The following is a 16,468-nucleotide window of genomic DNA, read 5'->3' as shown; positions in this document are numbered from 1 at the left end:
GATTTACTTTTAGAAATTATCCATTTAATTACGAATGACGATATAATAACGGATGTTAAGGAAAGTGACGATGAATTTGATATTAACCGTGATATTATTACTGTCAGGGCCGGCCCGAGGGGCAGGCAGTACAAGCGATCGCCTGGGGGCGCTAGATCTTGTGGGGCGCTGTGATACCAAATAAAGGTGCAATATTCAATTAAAATTATCAAACAATATTGTTAAAGAATATAATCTAATATTAGTTTTTTTGGTACACCCTACTACACTCTTTAGATTATTTTAAGCGTAAAAAATTGCGATGAAAAAAAACACAATTTCTTAAATACCCACAATCGAAAAAAATAATATGGTTTCAAATATAATATTAGTTTACTTTATTTTGAATTATATTACTAAGCGCATGTAATGAGTTGATTAAGTATTAGTAGGGGGGTCCGCAAATTTAATTTTTGCCTGGGGCGCCAAATAACCTAGGGCCGGCCCTGATTACTGTGACAGTAATAGTAGTAGGAATGATATCTAACCACTTAAAAGAAGATGGATTATGCCAATATATGATGCAAAAAATGAATACGAATCTGATTATAATCTTAATATGACAATGGGTATGGTGCGACAAGTAAATATTGTTAACCAAATATACCTCTGCACCAAGAAATCCGTTTACTGTCCAGATACCCAGAGACCCGAAACTATAGAATAATATATCGATTTATAAAAACACTAATCTATTTACTAAGAGAGATTAGCATAATAGTTTATTATTATTATTATTTATAAGCTAATAAAAATATTGTTTCTAAAACTAGTTTATATATGTTCCCCTTTAAAATTGTAAATCCTACAATTTTTTTAAATAATTTTCATTTTAATTTTTAATTTGATTTATTTTATACACTTTTTGGATTGATAGTACAGCAAGGGCATTTAGTACATCATAGACACGTTCATGCTAAGACTATTTCTACCAATTTTAAATATTGTACAAGTATTTAAAGTTTCAAGTTTTAGGATAATCTTGTAATGTAATCATTTTTTATGATCAATTCAATTATTTTTTTAAAAACTGTTTTAATAAATTCCTAAATATTTTGATATGTCTAAATATGGTTTTAATTTCAAATATCATTAGTGAATAACACTATTATCATATTTCCAAGGTATCGGGTTTAGTAATAAGAAATTACATTTTTTGTCTTTCACTGGAATTAATGTAGAATTGTAAATTGGATTTTGGTAAATCTTTTTAAGAGATTTGAACTTTTCATTGAGCAATGTTTCAAAATTTTGTAGTGCTTGTTCAGCTGTTATGTGTGTGTGTAATTATTTGATTGCAAGGCCTCTAAAATGTTCTATCTAGGATTCTAAATCAATTATTCAAATCATTCACCTGATTTTTAGCAATTCGAATACTAGACCAAATATTCGTAAAATATTCGCTTATACTATTTTAAATAAAATTTAAAAAATCTAAATCGTTTTTTCTCTTTATACCCGAGTGACTAGTGCCGCTCGGAAATCCATGGTCCTTTATGAGACAGTGAGACGCTTCTTCACATCAAAAAAATAGTTTTTACGCCTTCGAAATACAGTTGTAAATATAACGTTTATTGGCCGTATCTACTATGACCGAAATTCGCAGAATTTAATTTAAATTCGTTCGTTGAACAAAACAAAATGTTTGAAAGCCGCATTCTTTTTTATCGTTTAGCGCATATCTCAAAATCAGACGTGCGTTGCAAATTTGTGTAAAGTTTGAGTTACGTTTTTGTATTTGTCGTTTCAAGGTGCAAAGATTTTATTCCAATTAATACAGATATTCGTTTGTGTTTAATTTATTTCTAGTTATTTAATTTATATGCATATCCGCACAAAACAAATTCCGGTACGGATCCGATCTTTATGTTTATCAAATTCGTTTTAAATTGTTAGCTATTGTAAATGTTCCATCAATGTTGCTGAATTAATGCAATCGCAGCTTTTAATTCTGATGATTGAAAGAATATGAAATGACGTCCCTGATCAAAAAAGTATGTAAAATTAAGCATTTTCCTTTTGACGCCCTCACTGGTCAGTAATTCATACAGAATTGTGCTATGCATATTTTTTTAAATAAAAATAAATACTGAATAAGTTAGTTTACTTAGCTGTTAATATTATAAAACACTTAATTTATACATGTATTTGTTAAGCTAGCCCTTAATATTCTCAAAACTTACACATGTCAAACAATTGTTAATTAAAAAGTACAGCTTTTCCTCTAACATTTTTAATCAGTCGTCGCTCTTTTAAAATTGATTAATACTTTTATATCGATTAATAATATTTATACATTATTCAATCAAATAATATTTAAACCAGACTTTTTCACAAAAATCAAAACAAAGCATATTTGCGAACTGCCTTTGTATTGTAGATAATATAGTTTTAAATACAAAATTTGGTTATCAGTATCTGGACGACCTAAATATTTCAATCAAATTTATAAATGTAATATATTATACATGATATGTACAACTGTTTCAGTTTAGTTCAACAATTTCGTCTTTAAATATTTATGCAAGAGCATTATAAATATCATACATATATTGTACAATTTAATGAATTTTAACAATCAAATTATTGTTGTTATATAATTTATTTTTCTATGACAAACATTATATATGTTTATTCAATGTAGTTTACATACGTATATGTACATATATTATCCGATAATGGTATCGCAATGAAAAGTTGTTGATATCGTATCGATTTTACCATGAAAGGAAGAGAATATGCATACTATAATATCATATAATAAATTTTATTTAACCACATTTTTTTAATGAATTTTAATTCATGAAAAAAAAATAATAATAAAAGGAAATCTTTAAGTTAGTTTAAAGAGAACCGATATCAGCTTATTTTTTTAAAAATCAACGTGGCATTATCAAAAATAATATATAGGCAAAATATTTAAGCAATATAAAGAAAAAAATATATTTAATTTTTACTTGAAGGTATTTTTTTACGTTGATAACTTTTAATAATTAAATAAACTAAAGCCTTCGGTTTTTTAAAGGTAACTTCAATATTATAACACCTAAAAATGACAAATTCCAACTGTTGTTAATATCAAGCCGTCAACCTGACATTAACATCTTGTAAACATATTATTTGTAATGTAATATAAAAATATTATTTGATACTTTAACCTACTTTTTCATACTTGACCTTTTTTGAAATATTTATGTAGTAAATATACAATTGTAACATGAGTCATTTGCTGTCTGTATGTATTCGGACTGTTTATACTAAAAATAGCATACGTAACATAATCTGGTGAATATTATAACTTATTTTTGACAAAAATGTCAAACCTTAGGCTCTTTAATTATAAACAATTTATTATATAATTTTAATGTTTTCTTATTTATACTGAAATTTCTATGATAATCTATTATGCTGATAGGGATTGAATATTATACTTTATTGCTTGCATTATTCAGTCAATATATTGACTTTTTTTAAATTAGCCTAATATTTATTTTAAATATGACATGCATGAGTCCAATACGTTACAACAGGGTAAACACAAATAATATATACACTTAAGTAACGAGACACCAAACTGAAATCATATATTTTTAATAATTATTAACTATTATTACAGTGTTTGCCCTACATCGATTTTATTTAATTATCTATTACGATATTAATCATTAAGGTTAGAAAAATCTATTTTGTGATAATCGATCAGAATTATAATTATATAACAATCCCTAATTCCGATCTCCCAGACACGCTAGAAATTGAAAAGCAATAAGTTTCATATGGGATTCGAACCTAGATCTTACAGGTTTTTATATAATACTAGCAATTTGTATTAGATGTATTATCTTCAGACATATTTATAATTTTTAATTTTATCTCAGGATGTAAATTAAAAGTTTTAGACGTGTATAAAAAGTAAAAGGTGTCGTAAACTCTACGAACAAATTACGTGACATTCGAATTACTGAAAACATATGTGAAATGAGTTATATTTCCAAATTGTACGACGAGCCCAACTCCCGCAATTTCCTGTGCGGTTTACAATTCTATAAACACAGATATTAAATACCATGTTTGTTGATAATTTGCTCAATGTCCCAATTTCGAATTTCACCGCAACACTGACAAACAAAATGTAAACACAGACACACAATGTTCAAACAAACCGACACAAGCATACAAAACGACCAGTTAATTAATTACATCCGTGTTTAATCTATTTAATTGCTTGTATTTTTGCGATAAAAATAACCAGTTAATTACCCGATATTGTATACGTGTTATATAAAAAAAAAATTGCGACAGATTTACTCATTTTTGACGCCCTCGTTGCGCATGTCGTATTATAAACTTCAACGACCCGCGCGGTTAATGGGTTAACGGCTTGTTAATACTCACAACCCCTCATCTCCTAAGTTTTAATTGAAAAATAATCTGAGATGAAGTCATTAGAAAATTTTATAATAAGGATATTGAGAAATATATATTGTATTTTATATACACCTGGGTTTTGCTTTTGGAGAGTGATTAAAATGATTATTTCAATTCCTAATGCCACCAAATAAGAGGTTCGTTTAGTGTTCTATTGCTTCTGTGAAATAATAAAATTCTGCTAAAATCCAAATTTAACTTGCTAGTTAATTTTAAGCAAGAAGACGATTCGCAATCATTTTGTGATTTTTTAAGCTTATGAAATTTTGCTTTCGTGCTTTTCCTATGAAGGAGAAAAACGATTTAATTTTTTAATATGATAAATAATATTAAACGATATTTCAATTAACGTTGTTCAACACAGCCATTACATTAAAATCCACTGACTTACATATAGAAATATAAAATTAAATTTATAAGAATGCCAATACAAGAAAAAATTACCGCTGATTTTGCGTCGGCTATCGACCCAAAATCAACTATTCGCGTGGCTCACAACTGTTACTATCCCTTGCGCTTGGTGAAAGTATGTTTTTTGGAAGCACTTGAAAACGTATAATTATTTCATCATCAAATCCTCAAATTTCTGAATATTTCTCAGTCTCAAATAATGAATATTCTAGTGAAGAAATCGATTCTGATGATAAAAATACGTAAAATGAAGTCTACTATTTAAATAAAAATGGACATATCAAGGCGATATATTATATTCTTTGTACCTCAAATTATCAAAAATACACCCGGATATCCTGGTATCAAAATTTGAAGTACTCGACTACCTGAATATTAAAAAAGTCGAGTAATTTGGTATATCTAAGTAGGACTGTATATAATTTAGAAATATACAAATTTACTGTAAAGAATACAATTCAGTATTTTAATGATTACATTATATAAAATGTAAAAAAAATCTACAGATAATTAAAAGAAAGCTTTTTAAAAATTAACCTTCAAGAAGAATTACCATTTAAACCTGAACCCTGAAAATTGCAAATCTCCAAAGACTTTCTAAAACGTAAATAAAAAACTAGATCCGATCCATAAACTGTTTTTAAATGAATTGTTTAAAACCGTTTGTCACTGTTGAACAATATAATGGTACACTCAAGCGCGCTGTTGAGAGATTCTATGGCATTGTCTTGCTATGAAAATGAAATATCTATCTACAACATTTTCATACAAAAAGCTGATATTTGTAAAAAGGTGATAAATTCTAAACGTAAAACTAAAATAAAAATACTAATTGATATACGTATAACTTAAAACTTTTTGAACATCCTAATATTCAAAACAAATTAAAATAATTTAATGACAGATTTTATATTTACGGCAAAAGAATATTCAATTAGGTACTAGGACGAAAGTGAAAAAGTTATGCGCATAAAAGTATATTATGAAAAGATGTCACAAATAAGTTGCTATAAAATGATAAATCTACAATTCGTAATTAAGAGAGAAATTGTTACGATGGCGGAAAGAAACTTTATCTCGGGTAACAATGGCCTCGTTAGAGTCCTATTGTGGATTTGTGTATCCAATATCGTATATGTCTTTCCATATATCTACATTATAAGTATGTTTTTGTATAGCTTGGAATTGCTTTAATTAATTATTTACTTAAATTAAATTAATTAGAATTAGGAAATGTTTATGTGCTACCGAAGAGAGTTGCTCAATTGTGCTTATGTTGTTGGGTATAGGAACCCTTTTAAATCGTGTGGTAAGAATCTCAGTGTAATTAAGGATATTGCGTAATACGTAAAGTGGCCTACGGTTTACTTTTTAATTAAAATTAAAACAAATAGAAATAATATGTATAGATATTGAACCAATGATTCAATAGCACTGCACTATCATAATGATCACAATAGTCGTATAAAAAAATTTGCTGATATGTTTGATGTGAGATAAATACTTTGAAGTATAAATCATAACCAGGGCTGCAAAGCTTGCTGATCAATCGCAATTATGCAGTGATCATCCAGCCAATCGCTGCAGTCACTTCTTAGAATGGCGAAATAAGTATACGCCTTTAGAAAGCGACGTTCGCTTGATGGGCATTGTCCAAGGTCGTATTGCATTGCAATGGAAAACTTGTGGATCCGGTGATTTATTATATCCGTGACAAAGAAATATTCTCTAAATGACGGAGAATATTTACTGTAAGAACAAAATTTCTTCTAGTCTTACAAGGGTTTGTGTGGTCTAAATCCTTTACGCTATTGTGTTGTTTCCTTGTTAATGGATTTTGGTCACAGTACATTAACGCAAGTTTTGAGATAAAGACCCTTTCAAACGTGGTCATCTCTGTGGGTCATCACAGCTCTATTGGTCCTAAATTGGTCTTTTCTGAATATATATTAGGGAAAATGAAAGGTAATAGTGATATAAAATTCTTATGAGTTTTTGTATCATTATTTCATGCCTTTTACTGATAACCTATTTTTGTAACAAGTTTAGAGACACACTCCTAAAAACAATGATAATACATTTTAGTACGCCGACAAAAGGTCATTCGAAAGTTACGATTTCACAAAGAGAAATACTGGAGGTAAAGCTAAACAATAGCGCTATTGGTCCTAAATTGCACTTATCTCCCATTCGTTACATTTTCAAAATAAAATTCTTGTGGGTTTTGATATTAACATTTCATACTTTTCACAGACAAACTATTTTTTATATATTTTCAAAATAAAATATTGTGGGTTTTGATATAAACATTTTTTTTTTCAAATTTTTATTAACTGTCCAGTCATAATTATATTATTTAGGGTTAGAATTATAGAATTTATTGGATAAAATAAAAATAGCATATGGTCAGAATAAAAATATAGGATGATCAGAATTAAAATATTTTGACGTGGATTCTAAACAAGGACCCCTTCGAATTTGGCCAGAAAAAAGCATGTCATTTAATAGAATATTATGAATCTTAATGAAAAGGAAATATTCAAAAACGACCACTGACTGCCTCCTCCCTGGAAAAATCTGAAATGACGTCCCTAATAGCACACGGTCATAATAAAAATATGGGACGATCAGAATTAAAATATAGGACGATCAATTTATGATCTAAATAAATATGTGTTTATTTAAGAAATCTATGCATGACTAATTACAATTATACATAAGATAATATTTTAGCCTGATAAAATGATTTCTGTTATATGAATTTATCACATCTTTTCAACTAAAAATAATTTTAATTGGTCTGAAAGATTATCCGCGTCGATGTGATATAAGTGTACTGAAAAACAGGGTCCCTGAAGACTCGCCAGACATTTGATTGTCACTTAAGGACGCCGTGGTCACCCATGCGTGTCATAACCCGTTATTGGCATGTTTACGGTAACTCGATAAAGTCTCATCCGAAATTAGCCGAAGCAATTGACGTGGCCGATCACGGCGGCGACGAAAATCTGGATGGAGAGCGAGTGAGCGAGAGAGAGATTCGAAAATCGCGTCCGTGTCGCGCGAACAATCTCGTAAAAGGTCATCCTTCGTTAGTGGCTAGGAGAACAAACAGGAAACGGGGTTAAAGGGTTGGAGACAGAGGGAGGAGTATCCTAGTACACGCTGCGGTGTTTACGGACTGACCCCATAGGTACTGCCTAGTGTAGTTGCGTGTGTGTTGTTAATTCTTTCCGAAGTGGACCGACCCTAATGCGCCCGCGTTCCGAAATTGACTACTTTGCCGAGAGACAGACACACAAATATACATATATATTTATGTTTATATTAGGGAAATTTGAAATAATGAAATGGAATTCAATTAAAGAGGCGATCACGTAATGCAATTTTGGAGGGGTGTTTGGGTTGCGTGATGTTGTTTATTAACGATGGAAACGTTTAAATATCATAGCGACATCTTTAATTAACTTCCACATTCTTCTTTTGGTATGCTGAGGTATTTTTCAATTATGTGTACAGATAAACATGAACTTGTAGATTAAAATTATGTACGTACATACACATGTATATTTTGTGTTTATAGTTTCCAAAAATGAATTATATCACGAAAGTTTAATTAAAAAATTCCTTATTAAAATAAAAATATAGTTATGTTTCATACTATTTTAAAAAATACTTAACTTAACCATTTAAACGCTATCAAATAAAATACATTACTGTTTCTTTTCTACCATGATGCTACAACTGGTGGTCGGTTTTGGCATTGTTCGTTAAAATCCTCCACCCTGTCTGATCTTTCTGGTATATGATTTAAAGTAGACTTGTCTCAGAATCCACACTGATGTTCTCACAGTGTTTCATTGCCATATTTTTCTAGCCAATATACAATTTTATGTTTGGGAATACTGATTGTCGTCTTTCAGTCCTCTTGTAATATTTAGTTTTTCCAGGTGTTACAAATTACTTCGCACTCAAAATTTTATTGGTTATAAATAATGCTGCTGATCACTCTACAGCCTTTGAGGACGACATACTGAATGAATTTGAGTTTTTCTCCCAACACCACTCCATTACTTTATTTAGCCTATGGATCAGCTGGTAATTTCGAACTGCAAAAGGAAGAAACAAATCTTATCCTTAGAGACATTTAAGAAGTCAAGTAAGATTAAATGCTTGGAGATTTATTTTATTTAAGGATATTTTGACTTGTTCTTATTATTTTCGCTTGCAAATAAAGTAAAATGAAAACCGAACGGTTACTAATAAAATATAAAATCACAAAAATGTTGTATATAGTAACAATATATCAAGATTAGGTCTTTTGATACCTGTCTTCCAAATTCCGGTTTTAATTCATTAAAATATCGATATTTCAGTATTAACTTTTTTAAGCCGTGCTAGCTGTTTAGTAGTTTGTCTTCACGTATGTACATACATATTTAATATAAATAACTATTAAAAAATAATAACTCTGTAAAAAGCCCCCATACATTTTTTGAAATTTATGGAAAATTTTCTTAATCTGAATAACAATGTAATTTTTTTAATCTGAATAACAAATATCAGAAAGATTAGAGTAGCTAAGAAAATCCTTAACAATTTCTTGCTAATTAAATACTTCCGACCTTTATTTATTTATTATTTATTTATTATTTATTTTATTAATTTATTTAGCTTAATAGCTAATCTTTACATCTAACAAATTTAGTAAACATATATAAAAATATATAAAAAATACATAACAGAAAGAAAAAATGAAAATATACAATAATAAAGTCTTAATATTATAATTTATTTCTATATGTACGAAGGTGTTTTTTTATTCCATTTATGAAACCCGTTATTTTTTAAAAGCTTTTAAGAAAGCATGCATATTTTTAAGCATCTGTCTCAGACTCGCCCTTTAATATGCAGAGCGCTAAATAAATGCAGCAATTGGCTTAGAAATATTTTTACAAATATAATTTCTAATAAAAAAAGCTCTATAAAATTTTTCGAGAAATCACCAATTTTATCGAGAAATAATAACTATAGATTTGACATTTTTTTTCGAGAAATTCCTAAAAAGAAACATTAGTTCAAACCACATACATGTCAAAGAATATCACAACATATACAGACCTTTCTTAATTTTGATATATACAATATAATATAAATTCAGAATTGGAATTGGATAGAATATATTTATTTTTATGACTGTATATTTTTTTATTTTATGAGATTGTAAAATAAAGATACAGCAAATAAATACACATTCTGAGCTGAAAATTCAAATAGGAATAATTTTCATTTCTTTATAAAAGCAAACTCACAAAAATATAAATAATATCAATAACGTACATTATTTTGTAGTATACTTAAACATAAGTAAATGTGACATAAGATATGTTAAGAAAAATATATAGAATAGTCTTTAATATTTCAAATGTAATATCAAACTTGAATTCAACGTCACATTTTTATTGAATCATATTACATATTTTTCAATATTAAATCATAAATTAATTGATTCTGGTACAATTATTATACTATGAAATGTTAATTAATTGTTTTATTGATTTAAAAAAAATATATTACCCTTCCTTGAATGTCGGCCATATCTATCGAATAAAAGTTTCCCGTCGTGTTTGCCTATTGAGTAAAGACGCAAGAAGATTGTGGAAGCCTGTGGGGAAATAAGGGGCTTGATGGGAAAATTGTGACAAATTGCTTGGAGACAAAGTCGTTAAGGGTTCGTCGGTCAACAATTTTGTAATCTTATATATTTTTCATAAATATATGTATATATGTGATCGATATTCAAAGGAGAAATATTTTATTTAAATTTAATCGGATTAAGTCGAAAAATTTAAGCCGAAGTTTAAGTCTCAGAAAAGTTATGTAAAAAATATTTTTATTACCTTTCGTTCTCAGAATAAGTTTTATTACGCCAGCCTCAATTTATAGGGAAATAAAATATGCTTAATTTGCGAACGGTGTCATATAAAAGGGAGAGATTTTAGACTAATATTTTGAGAGGTTTTTCATTAAAAATATACATTAAAAACATTTTTTAATTAAAGGGTGAAATCGAATTACTAAAAATCACATTTAATTTTGTTTAATATTGTCTAATATATATTTATTGAAAATTTAATTTAATTATATCTAGTATAGTCCTAATATTAAATTTATTTAATCAGACTTTCAATGTATTATTTTAATTTTTAATCCTACTATATTATGTTTTTTGGAGTAGTGTAATAATACCATGTATTGTTTTTTGACCATCGTTTCGCGTTGGGTTAACCTGTTAAGTCTTGACGGTCTTAATTTAATTTAAATAAATAAATATTCAATTTTGTTGCTTACATATAATTAACTGTGTATAAAATAGGTGTATGAAGTATATTTTATAGAAAGGTTGTATTTACTCAACAATGCGCTTTGCAATTCTACGTCAAAAGCACAAAACAACTTTAGCAGCATCCAATTTGATGCATCGGATAAACTGAATCAACTCCGAGTAAACTGAAACGAAGTCTGCCAGTGGCAATATATGTCACTTTTCTAAGACCTTTTCTGTTACATAGAGCAGAGGTAAAGGATGACCTGAATACAGGTTGAATAAAAATACTATTTCTCTTTAAAATATTTTAATGACAAAATAAAGTGATTCAAATATTAAAAAAAAAACAATCCACTAAATTTTCCTAATAATCCAAATATTTAGTAAATTTTATCATATATACACGTGCTAAATTTATTTGATAAGGAAATGTGCAGCGTTATATTTCGTTAAATGATTGAATCACGTTGTTTTGTTTATATACGCACAAGGTTCATATGACAAGATGAGGTCAACTGTAGTGTTATATTATAATAATAAAAAGATACACTACGTGCATTATTCCATGGACGCAAATTAGATATTCCTTTCGAGTTTAATTTTATTCTTAGTCGTTAACAACGCTTAGCAGTGTTATTATTACTAAAAAATATATAATATAATATACATACATTAAAAGCGAGCTTTTGGTTGAATTAATTTATCCAAAGACTTTTTCGTTTATGAATACAAGCGAAAGACTCCATCAAGAAGTCTTCAGCTTCAAGAGTGGAATATTGAAGTGAGCGTATTTATTTTTACGGCAATGAAAGCGATAATAAAACACGTCGATCAATCAATATATTCAATATCAAAAGCTATTTATTTTATTTTGTTTTTTATATAGAACGAATAGCAGTCGAAATTTATATTTCGGTATTTAAATATATTATTACAACTCACTCACTATGGGCAACCTAGTAAGATTTTATTTTAACTTTACGTGAGATTATGAAAATCAAGGAAAACTGAATCTGTAATAATCGATCGGAATTATAAGTATATAATAATCACAAATTTTGATCTTCTAGATTTGATCTTCATATGGAATTGGAACCCAGGTTTTTTAGATATTAGTTATCGACTGGTTTATCGTACTAAAAAAATGATAAAATAACTGACATACAGATTGGATTCCACATGAATTGTGTGTTTAAAAAAGTACAGCGTTAATTCCTTCGGTATTTATACTTTAGGAATGTGATTACTCTCTGTTTCTGTCTCTTAGTGCTTTCAAGCGCTGGGATACGTAACATTGTCAACTCTCAGAAGTGTCTATATAATTAAACGCTTTTGGAAAATTCTTAATAGCATAGTTGACAACCCTTCGATGTTTGAGCAGCTCCAAATATGCGCTCTAGAGCGGAGGAGTCTTGTTCTCGCTCGCGTCCATTGTTCTTGCCTGTAGAAGCTAGGACTGGAGCACTTTTCAAATCTTCTCTGGCAATGGCCGTTCGACTGCTCAATACCATGCATCAAGATTTTGATATTTTATCGTACACATACAGGTAGTTTATTCCGTTCGTATGTGAAAATGCGCACCTGTTGAGGTGATTTGTGTATGTCCTCTTTTCATGTTTTTAATTATATGTGCACATGATTCAAGTTTCCAAGATGTTTACATATACTGTAGGGTCCATTGATCTGTAAATGTAAAACTTTTATTGAAATTGCCGTACTGATAGTAAAAACAAAACCTCTTACGTATTAAGAGCGCTATAAATTGAATTATCATTTCTAGTGCAAACCGTACGTGACAATAGACGGAATAAAATAAAAGCATTACAATATCCATTCGAAATTTTCTGCAATAGTTACTATAATATTAAAAAAAGAACACTTTGATAAATAAGAACACAAGAAACCTGTTCATTTGATAGATTGCAACCTTTTAAAATTCCAATGCAACGGTCATTAAAGTCCAAGAAGAAAACAAGCTTATCTAATTACACTCTTAGCTCGTCGAAAATAGTAGTAGCAGCAAAAAGTAAATGAGCAATACCCCTCCCTCAGGCTGGCAAGCATATGTATTAAATCAGATACACAGTTTACAAATTACCAACAATCGTTTGAGACTTGCTTCTGACTATAAATCATTTTAACATATGCTTGCTCGGTGTGGAGTAACATCAGTAATACTATTTTTAATAAGTCATTCAAAAAATATAGGTATAAAAATAATATATAATACACTTTAATTATAATCTTTAAAAATTGCATATTAGCCTTAGAACACTGTCACTTTCATACCAGAAAATATTATATAAATATTAATTGAAACCACACTAACCTACGAACTACTATTAAAACAACCTTAAATTCAAATACAAGCCCAAAATGCCAAAGAACATATTTCTTTAAAAGTTAAAGACAACATATAAATGGTTCAAGATCTTCAGTGAAATTAATTGATTTTTTCCTATATTTTCTATATTCTTTCGTTTAAATTGTGAAAGGTTTTTTTGTTTATTTTTGAATAATAACAACTAACGTTTTATTTTATATTCTTATGTTTTATCGAATAACAAAATGTGAACGTGAAAATTATTACAAACCAGTAACGTGTATAGTTGTGTATATAATTAGTATATTAGTATAGTGTATATAATTAGTATATTAGTATAGTGTATATAATTAGTATATTTGTGAAATTATTTATATTAATAAAGTAACCGTGTTAAAAAAAATATTAAAATTTGTACGAGATCAACTATAAAATTCAAAGTTTAAGGTTTGAAGCCTAGGCACTGTACAATATATTTATGTACTGTATACAATGTTTTTCCTGTTTACTATGTATTATATTTAATCATCGTGACTTAAAATTAAAATGATTTTAATTTATTTTAAATTAATAAAAAAAAATATTTATTTTTAAAAACATCATTTTAAACAATTTGATATAAACCGATAAGATATAATTGATAAATTAGATAATCTGTTTTGATAATATATTTTATCTAAAATCCAATTTCTTACTTGTATTTAAAAGTAATTCAGAATGATATTTGATTATGTATACGTAGTAAAACGATGATTTGCAGTTTTTGCTGTTAAATTTAATTTATGTTTATTTACATTATTTTTTATTTTTTTGTTATTTTTTCTCGTTTCAGGAACATCTGTTTTTGTGTGAAAATCTTATATGTGCATCTGTGAAATGTGAATAAGTGAATATAAAGTTCTACGAGTGCTTCTTGTTCCATTTGTGAAAATATTGCTGAGCTTCATATATATTGTGTATATATATATAATAAAATAAACGTGAAGCGTTTATTTTAATTTTTAACACAAAGGTATTTATTTTTTTTTTTTTTACTTATGTTTTGTTTAATTTTATACTATTAAGAAATTAATTTAACCTTGACGGGGTTACGGTTCTTGTTCCTCACATACTTTTCTGGTCGTTTACCGTTACTTCACGGTCATCACACCGAGATGTCATTTAACAAGTTTTTATAAATGTATACATATATATAGGTATTATTCATAATAAATATTCACATATTATAAATTCAATGTGATTTTAGAATACAATGCAGTATTAACTTTCAATTTTCGAATAGTCTACTCATGTAAAAATATATAAAAAATAACAACGTCGCGTTGGCAAATCTATACGGTTATTAAGGACTTGCAAAAACGCCGAGTCGGAAAAACGTGATCTGAAAACGCAATTTTAGACCATGTATGCCACATAACGAGAACAATATGGCCGCCTTCAAAAATTTCAATCGGGTCAGGCATTCCGGATTGAATACTTAATTAATTAAGACAATCTGAATCATCCTAAAATCAGAATGCGAAATGTGTAGCAGGCAGTTCTGCGAACTATCCAAATTTATCATTTATTTAAGATTTTTTATCTTTGTGATTTTATCGATTTGGTTTTCCGTGATTTATACATTAGCAACTCATCAATTATATATTTGTATGATTGTTTTATAATGGCAGTTGTAAATTATTTTCATGACCCTATCAAGTAAATATTTTGCAGAAAAGTTTCATAATTTTTTCAATTCGCTTTTTTCTCGATATCGCGTTAAATTTTTTTATAGCCATAAAGTGGATTTATGAAATATTAATTTTATGTATAAAATGTGGGTTTATCTTATTTATGCAATATTATATCTGTGGTCTTGAATGTAATCTAAAATATTGGCACTTGGCTCTTGATATTATACATATGTAATATACTATATTGTCAATGAAAGCTATACTATTTTTCTATATCAATTGATTTAAAAAGGGTTCATATAAATGAAAAAATCGCATAAATGAAACAAAACTTTAATTTACACAATTTTCAAAAAATAGGTAAATTTTTTTTTAATGCATACTTCATACATTTGATATATGTTTTATTTATATATTTTATTATTTGATACAAATGTGACTTAATATATTTCCTCAATGACTCATGATAGTCATTATACAATTAAACAGTTGAAAAATAAATTAGAAAAAAATAGTTATGGTGCACACCTAAAATATTGTAGATGAGCACCATTCCATTCCAATAATTTTTTTCTAATTCTTCATAGCAATTGCCAAAAACATTTTAATGTTATGAAATAGTTCGATAGTTTGTGCAAGAGTGGTATGACCCCAAGCGCTGAGGTCATGGCCGCAACGGGCAAGGATAAGGGGCGCGATCGCGACTCTTTAACTCCAAAACTCGTAACAGAAAATCGCCGAGCATTGACATGTTGTAGACACCGCCCCCTAGCAACTATTGAGTAAGCGCTTTGTCGCTTAAAGCGACAAAATTAATTTGGTGCGATCTATTGAATTTATAATTTTGTATAGTTTTTTCCCTATTAATATAATTTTTATAATGTCTATTCCATTATGGAAACTATATGTAATCGTTTCTTTTATTACTTGCTTTGATAAAATATTAAAAATTAAACTTTAATTACGTTTATTTTAATAGCTATGATATATTGTGATTTATATCACATATTTTTTTGCGCTCTAAATTATAATTATGGCTTTTTATAAATTATAAAACGTCGCTTTTTACATAAAAATAACGACAAAATGATTTTTTTCTTAAAATATAGCTATAATCTAATATTGCTCTGAGATTGACATAATTTTTTTTATTGATTTATATCATTCGAAATCAGTTACTTGAACGTCAAGATTATATCATAGTTCAAGTGTAAAGTATAATTATAATCCCAAGGTTGTCTGATATAAAAATTACATAACACTAAT

The 16,468-nt window shown here is 28.1% G+C and overlaps 1 protein-coding gene across 1 annotated transcript in view; it reads left to right on the top strand.

Annotated features, from left to right (window-relative positions):
* The first annotated feature begins 14,399 nt into the window (after positions 1–14,399).
* The window catches only part of Pde11 (Phosphodiesterase 11), a 232,432-nt gene continuing 230,363 nt past the window's right edge, over positions 14,400–16,468 (top strand). The window contains exon 1 of the mRNA XM_088197803.1: positions 14,400–14,541. The gene's annotated coding sequence lies outside the window, so the exon portion shown is untranslated. The remainder of the gene's footprint in view (positions 14,542–16,468) is intronic.

The sequence above is a fragment of the Plectrocnemia conspersa genome, unplaced genomic scaffold (genome assembly GCF_051122295.1).
Source record: "Plectrocnemia conspersa isolate PC_06_02 unplaced genomic scaffold, ASM5112229v1 ptg000011l, whole genome shotgun sequence".
Classification (NCBI taxonomy): Eukaryota; Metazoa; Arthropoda; class Insecta; order Trichoptera; family Polycentropodidae; genus Plectrocnemia; species Plectrocnemia conspersa.
Note: the sequence above shows the minus strand (reverse complement) of the source record. Positions and strands in the feature narration are given on the sequence as shown.